The sequence below is a fragment of the Rhamphochromis longiceps genome, linkage group LG3 (assembly GCF_057381845.1).
Source record: "Rhamphochromis longiceps isolate RC_006_pf linkage group LG3, R_longiceps_female_GT1.1, whole genome shotgun sequence".
NCBI lineage: Eukaryota > Metazoa > Chordata > Actinopteri > Cichliformes > Cichlidae > Rhamphochromis > Rhamphochromis longiceps.
The window spans coordinates 44,307,458-44,315,821 of NC_140559.1; the positions used below are offsets into that span (position 1 = coordinate 44,307,458).

General features: G+C 41.4%; 1 long non-coding RNA gene across 2 annotated transcripts; it reads left to right on the top strand.

The window, feature by feature from the left end:
- Nucleotides 1-4,851: 4,851 nt before the first annotated feature.
- Nucleotides 4,852-5,908, top strand: LOC146674982 (uncharacterized). Of its 2 annotated transcripts, XR_014910636.1 has the most exons (3): nt 4,852-5,097; nt 5,172-5,403; nt 5,620-5,908. It is a non-coding gene; the product is annotated as an uncharacterized LOC146674982 (long non-coding RNA). The 2 variants fall into 2 exon arrangements; XR_014910635.1 differs by having other exon boundaries at nt 4,852-5,403.
- Nucleotides 5,909-8,364: the final 2,456 nt, after the last annotated feature.

An 8,364-nucleotide genomic window follows, 5' to 3' on the forward strand; every position in this document is an offset into this window, starting at 1 on the left:
CAACACCACACCAACGGACTCTGTTCTGGGCTGCTCTCTTTAGCTGGGTCCACGTCATTCCGACGGCCTTCACTTCGCTCTCGACAGATCTTCTCCACATCTGTTTGGGTCTCCCCACTTTCCTTTTCCCTTGTGGGTTCCAGTCCAGTGCTTGCCTTGCGACGTTGTTGAGTGGTTTTCGAAGTGTGTGGCCTATCCAGCCCCATTTTCTCTTCTTGATGTCTTGACCGACCGGGTTCTGGCTGGTTCTCTTCCACAGGTCTGTGTTTGAGATCTTCTCAGGCCATCTGATGTTGAGGATGTGTCGCAAGCACTTGTTGATGAAAATCTGTATCTTGCTGGTAGTGGTCTTGGTCACCCGCCACGTTTCGGACCCATACAGAAGGACTGCTTTCACATTGCTGTTGAAGATGCAGATCTTGCTGTGCTGAGATAAGGCTTTGGAGTTCCAGATGGGTTGCAGGGTGTTGAATGCAAGCCTTGCTTTGTTGATCCGGCTCCTAACGTCTTCATCTGCACCGCCGTCGCTGTTGACTATGCTTCCTAGGTAGACGAAGCGGTTGGTTTCCACCAAGTCTTCTCCCTGTAGCTGCAGTTGATGTGCAGTGCAGTGACAAGATAGTGCTACACCAGAATTTTTCACAGATTCACACGGTTCACACGGTTGCTCATAATAAACAGAAGACGCCAACCTGTCTGCAAAATCTCGCCATTTTCTCTCCGGGATCTAATGAAACTTGAAAAAAATGCCATGCAAACTGGAAACAGGGAACATTTAGCTTGAAGGTAAAAGTTGTGCTCAGAGCAGTTCGTGAAATAGTTGTGAAAAATGAAAGTTTCTTGCATCACTGAACAAGAATTTGTAAGTAATGTGTTTCAACAAGAGTCATACATTGTGTAAGAAGCGTCTGTTTCTTTGTTGAAAAAGCAGAGAGCTGTCATCATGGCAACCAGAGTTACAAAGACATGGCTACTATTGCGTTTTAACCCGAGCCCTAATATTTTTTCTGAAGCTGAGTAGTTTTTCATCTCTAATCCTAACCAAGTAACATATGTGTAATTACTCCACACATATAAAAAAAAATGCAGTGAGCACTGTGTGTATTCAAATAGCTTTTGTGTTGTAGCCATTTAGAAGTTATGCTATTACATTTTTCTGTGTCTCTGTTTATTGTCTGGAGCTTGTTACCGTGTGTGCACTGTGTTACCGTACTTGCTCTCCATTATTCCCATAAAGCCGGCCCTTAAATCATTCAGGAAGCCTATTCAATTTCAAAAGTGAGTACCGCTGAGGTAATTTAGGGCCTCGTGTATTGACCGACTGAGGATTTCTACATCCTGCCTCTTCCTGTGATTCACGTCTCGGATCTGATCAGCAGAAGACACTCAGCTCAAGACTTAAAATATAAAAAAAGATCTATCATCATCTGTGTAATCAGATCTATTAAAACCAGATTATCTGTCTAATGAGTTGGATTTTCTTTATTTTTAGCAAAGCATATTAAGATGATGTCACATACTGTATATACTGTTAGAGAATACCGATTTAAATCCTTAAATTGAATGTTTTGGTTATCGCCATTTATTTTTCGGTTTTTTTTTATAGTTAAATGCAGATAAGGTAGTGCTAGCTTGCCTGGTTAGCAAGGTCATCCAGTTATTTATTGTGTTTTTATTTGGAAGTTGGAGACTGACATGAAAGAATGAGTCGATAATGAACTCTTTCAGTCCGCCTCTGAGTACCACAGAATGCTGAGCAACCCTGACTGAGAGACCCAGCGCTGAATGGCTGATATTTGATAACCACAGGTTAGCCCTGCTTTATCATTGGTTCTACTCTAAATAACCAAATGAACGCTGTAATGAACACTTAAAACTAGCGACTGAGACCAACAAACCCGTCTGGTCAGTTTTTAATAGAGGTCTTAAGTCATGTGACAGCTAACCACCTGACATTATCTCATCCACTATTTAAGATGTGGGACAATATAAGGTTAAATGAAAAAGGTATTGCTCACACTGATCCGCAACCACTGGTCACAGAGAAAAAAGAAGCATTCCCAACAGTTTTCTGGTGCTAGTGGTTGCTGGAGGTTGCCGGTAGTTGCTGTGCAATCGATTGCTAAAGTACCATTCATGTAGACCAAGTAACTGGTCAGTGACCCCCCCGCTAAACACTGGTTGAAAACGTCCTTGCAATTGCTTTTGTTGCAAGCAGGTTAACACCAACTCATATGCAAATACTACTCTACAAACTGAAACTGTAACAACTGCAACACAAAGGAAACAGGGAATTTTTGCCTTCAAAGTGAAAGTAGTGACTCAGCAGTAGTAAAACTTGGCTAGTTTTTAGAGTTCGCAGACAAGTTAGCATCTTCCACGCAAACTACAGGTAATCGTGAAAATGTGCTGCAGGAGGTTTTTAGTGCAGCAATATCTTCGTGGTCAATTTCACCAAGCAAAGATAATCAACCTCCGGAAACCACTTGCCCAACAGTCAGAGACAACTCTTGACCAGTTTGTGAACGATAACCCTGCGAGAAACCTCTTTAAGGCAAGTTTGAGGCACTTCTGCACACAAACTTTTCCCACTTTTATATCTATTTGCTAAGAATAAATCACAAACACCACTGAAGTGGAAAGGCTCTTTAAATCCACAGTCAAGCAGATAGTTTCATAACTACCTGAGATCACGGTCTCCAAAGGTGGAGGATGAAAACAGATGTACTGTTCCACCTCTGTCTGCGCAGCGAATTGTCATTACTGACATCTGAGTTCCTGAGTATATATGTATCCCACTGGTTTGATGAAAGACAAGTAATGTAATGCCTCTCCTCGAGAAGGATGACATCTTCATAAGTTGAGCTGCTGCAATTGTCAAAGAGCATTTGAAGTCTGAGAACTTTTAGGATGTCACGGCTTTGAATTTTCTACCCAGCAGACATTTTGTCCTGAAATGTTCCTTCCTGATTTGTACCCTGAACTCTGATGATCAGTAATGTCAACTGTGAATTTGAACCTGCTTGTGCTCCAGAGTTTCGAGTCCTTCAGTCCTTTGTGGATATTGATTTGCAGTAACCAGCATTTAGTATTACTCTGGGCATTTGCTGCTGTTCTGTTCATCACGACTCCCCCCTCTCTGGTGGCATCTGCTTGACTCTCAGTTCTCATCATCTTTGCAACTCTTTTCAGCAGCATATTGCACTTTATACAATAATGGCTGAACTGTGGACTGTGATAAAACGTTGTTGTCCACGAAATATTCAACACTGGCATTCAACTCTTCACCCAGTTTGGCAACATTTTTTGGAAATAACATGGGTGAAATGAGTTTTTGGCCTACACACAATCCTTTTCTAAGGCTGTTAGCTCTGGCTAAAAGGAAATCCGCATTCACGACCAACTAACAATCACAGATAAAGTAACACAAAAACACCCCACCACATGTTTATATGCTCATGAATATATGCCAATCGTCTAATTTTAGTACTTTTTATTACATGATCTTAAAACAATGAACAATTATTATTCACTCTTCCACTAGAAAACACGTTACCCTTCGAAACTTGTTGAATCTGCTCTAATTAAGCACTTCTATTGAGTGTGTTTCAACTGGAATTCTTCTAAAAATGCCACATAAACAGCTCTACAGTATATAGAAATGCCAGGTTATAAAAGATGATCTATATAAGGTGGATTTACTAAAATGCTAGAACCAGTCTGTACCTTGTGCTGTCATACTTGCTGTGCTCCTTGACTTATGCATTTCGATGAAAATAAATTAAAATGGTCTCATAGTTGGTGCAGAATAATACAAAATACTTCTATTATCATTGTTGTCTATGCTACATCTGTTTTTCACCTGTGTTCCCGTGTTTTTTATGTAGTTTCTTTGCATCCATTTTTTCACTTAAATGCTACAAAAAACTAGTTTTCCCCTCATAACAACTCTGCGGTAATTTTTTTTATTTATAACTCATCCTTGTGTGTAGTTGAGTTGTGGGTGTGGCCACATTGATTCATAGGTGTGTCCAGAGAGGTGATTCTTTGTTTTTGAACTCATCCACCTTGATAATCAGCCGTAACATCCCAACGATTTGTCGCATCCTGCTGCATTCCTGAGGTTCTTATGCTACGCGCCGGGTTATGGGTGAAATCCAGTAGAATGACGGTCCCGCGGTAATACACGTTCCAGCCATGTATTCCAGCCCTAACCATATCCCTAACTTTAACCAGTACTTTAATGACATTACCTAGTTTTCCAAAGCGATTTAAGTAAAATGATCGAACACATGTAGATTGATTCCAAACGGTTCTCATGTTTCCTCGTTTTTCCGATCTCGTCATTTAGGGATGTGTTGGGTGCCCGGAAGCGTAATATGTTGACGATTTGTCACCTAGCGTAAAATATTACACTTTGTGAGTGAGAACGTGTTGTGATAATGTAGTTAGAGATCATGGCTACTCCAGTTAGCAGAGTTCGGAGACTCAGCTATCGGCAATTAGCACTAATTAGCAGGGACAAAGCGTTGGTGTGGTGCACCTCTCCAGTTTATGGATGTAGCCTCCTAACCTAGCGTGATAGTGCTAGCTAAAAAGTTGTCAAAATGTGGTTATGTTCGGCTTCAGAAAGTGAACACGGCAGCAGGAAAATTGCTAATGCTAAGGCTTCAAAATGCAGTATCTAAAACCAGTGGCTCTGTCCAGCTTTAATATTAAAGCTTGAATTAAAGTTTTCCATTTGTTGCTATTCACCTGAGCTTGTCTGCTTTTAGTTCCCTGCTCTGATATGCCATAATGAATATCAAGCTAAAAATGAATGCATGTGGTCACTCTAACCTACATGTGGCAGGATGAATGTTATCCCTCGGTCCAACCCACTTTTAGCCTGGCCCATTAGGGGGCGCTGGTATAAATAGTGGCCATTTGAGTGTCTCTGCATTGCTTGCCTGTGATCTCCTTTTTGGTCACCTGACTTCCTCGGTGTGGTAGAGATCGTTTGTGGGTTACTCCTCTAAAGTCTCCATCGCGGCTGGTCGTAGCTATAGAAGCCTCCTCTGAGCTATTCTGCTTACATTCTATGACCCGGCTTACTTGGTACGTAATCAACTTTTGTTACGCTCTCTGCCTTCTATTGTTCGTTTATAGTAATTATTTATTATGTTTCGCAGGAAGTGTGGACCTTAGTTTTGCGCCAAGCTACGCGAACTGAAGTGCTGCTGTTTTGCCTTGCTGTGCTTTTACCGTCTGTTCCCGTTGTGAGAATTCTTTCCCTGCTGCTGTCAGCTTTCACAGTGGACGTCGGCGTGGACAACGGCTATATGCATGCCGGTTATCGGAGTCAGCTGGCGTGCATATTGATTGACTGTTAACTTATCGTCGTGTGGACGGCAAGTTGGAGCAGTACGGCGATTCCGTTTGCTCCAGATTTTAGAGTTTTATCCAGATTGTATGTTGTTTTATTGCTTTTGATTTGTAGTTTGGATTTTTGTTACACCACTGGTGGGAGGCCCTTTTTCTAGCGTAGATCACCAGTGTGGTCTTGCAGTGGGTTATCCCCCGGTGCTACACATTAGTTTGTTGTAATATATTAAAATTTTCTTTGTTTCTTTTATTCAGATGCGGAGTGCCGACGTGGAGGAGACTAGGGTGCCTTGGTGGTGGGATCCCTTGAGTGTACACACCTGCCTTGTTTAGTTTATTAGTGTGAGTGTGTGATAGTGTGCTGCACTTGTGTTTTGGGTGTGTTTTCTTTCTTTAGTTTGTGTGTGGCATCCCTGCCCCTCCACTGGTAAGCCTCAGCTCTGAATACCTTTTTAAGCATATTTGTATTTGAATATTTATGATTATGTTTTTATTCGGTGTTTTAAATAATTACCAATAAATTGTGAATTTGTTGATCATTGAACCTCGTCTCTGGACTGAGTATAGCGAACCTAAGTGCCTTTCTGGTGATTTAGTGTTACTTTCAGTATTCTCTGGGTGAAATTCCCAGGGTGGCGTTGTCTTTTTAAAACTGCAAAGAGTATTTACTTTATATCCCAACCTCGTCTCGCCACATACAGAACATGAAATCACTTTTTAATCGCAGTTTAACATCTTTTATATATTCATTGGGGGTTCCTTTGACCTTAGGATGGTGTTAACATCCGTACCAGTGTGATGTATATTAGGCACGATTAAATGAAAAATACTGTGATTCTGACATGACAGAATTGAAGGAACATGTCCCGGCCTTGTCTCACCTGCCCTTTTCTCTGCTGTACTGTCAAAATCTCTAATTAAACAGGACGGCAGACACACTAACTTGGCCTCAGCTTGACTGTTACCTGAGGAATAATTAAATAAATATGTATGGTTAATGTAATGACACATCACTATTTTACACATCTAATTATAAAAAACAAAGCAGTGAATGTGTCTCCAAAACGTGTGATTAGAAATCCCTCCAAGTTTTATTTTTTATACATTATAACTGAATATATTTATCATGTTACACTGGTAATAAGAAAATCATTGTACAAGAACACTTTCAAGAAGACAAGGCGGAGAAAATGACAAAACGCAGGTCGCAGCAGCAGGGTACAGTAGCCATCTAATGGTACAAGACAGGTCAAGACAGATTACACAGAACGTGACACGAGATGATCTATTGCACTCTGCTACTTTTTTTTGAAAAGTGCCTTTCAAGAGGTATGGCCTTGAGAAACTTCTCTCATCTACACTACAACACCGAGATTAGTTACTGAGATGTGTACAAAAAGGGCTTTCTCTTATAGATCGCGGCTCATCAGCGTCATTAATTTTCATGGTGACCGATGGCAAAGACTGATGATGGAGGGTAAACTGGGCCACCTGGAAACAGGTGCTTTCTGTGCTGGTGGATAGCGTCCTGTCGGGTATAAAAAAGAAAAAAAAGCATTCACTCTGAATTCATTCCTCTAGCAACTTTAAAAATAGATAACACTTTTGTTTCAGTCTGCAACGCCGAAATGTGTTCGTGATAAGGAATTATCTTATGCAGAAAATCCAGCAGAACAGCAAAATGCCGTTGCCGCAAGCTTGTTTTGTGAACTGACTTAGAAACGAGCTACTTTATGAGTGAGCCGACCGAGCTAATATCTAATAGCTCTAAATGCTGCCGTTGTCAGAGAGGACATTAATAAGTAGGGGAACTAGATGAAAACACAGATGAGAAAAAATAAATTGGTAAAAAATTGAAGTGGAGGGACCAAGAAGCATGACAAAAAGATAGACTCTCTGGTGGATGGAGAGCAGTGAAAAGACAAAGAACCGCGAGACAAAACATATATAAAGGGAGCGTGAAGGGGGCAGTCTGGTGACAGAGAGGGATGGCGGCAGCAGTGGAAGAACAAAGTTTGTGCACGAGATAGAGAGAGAAGAAAGGAGGATGTGACAATCAAGAAGCAACTGTGCTCATGCAAGAATACATACATCATCCTGATAGAAGAGAGAGACACAGATAGGGAACTGTTTAACCCAGCACAATGATGCTTTCCACTCAAGAGGGGTTGACATTTATCAAGCACAATACTGAAAGACCTGAGGACATTAGTGACTGATAATACCGTGTATTTCACCGAACGAGATCCTTTTAAGGACATTTAGGACATTGTCTCGTCAGTCTTTTTAGCTTGGAAAAATCCTGTTGGCATTTGTTCGCCGCGCTGCCAGGTGTGATAATAGAAAGGTTGTGCCATTCTTACAAGCACAAGGACAGCAGACTGTAGCACTTGCAGCCAGATTTAGCCGAAATCACCTGGTTGTTTGTGCTTTTCGGGCCTCAATGAGGCACTTCACCCCCTGGAAACACGGTCATGTCATAAAACTATGAAGTGGAACGATTTTTAATAATAATTTAAAATATTAGTTTTTAAAAGTGTAGCATATGACCAGAGAAAGCAGAGGAAAAGAATTGCTATCACTTAAAAGGGGAAAGTCAACTAAAATGCTTTGCAATCTGTTGTTTTCGAAGCAGCTTCTAGACCAGCGGCCCCCAACCCCCTGACCGGTACCAGGCCGCGAGAGTTGAGGCTCGGGTGTAAAATTTATGGTTTTCAGGGTTTTTATCATTGACTCTGTTTCCCTGTGTCTTTTCCCCTGTTGTAATTTTGTCTTATTTTGAAAGAAATATTTACTCATTACTAGACTTGTAGTCAAGACCGCCTAATCCGAGACCAAGACAAGACCAAGACCAGAGGGTATCGAGACCAAGACCAGAGGGTATCGAGACCAAGACAAGACCAAGACCAAGTCGAGACGAGACCAAGACCGAGACCAATTTGAGGCGAGACCAAGACCGAGACCAAGACCGGGACAAAAAAGACTAACTTTTGTGTGCTT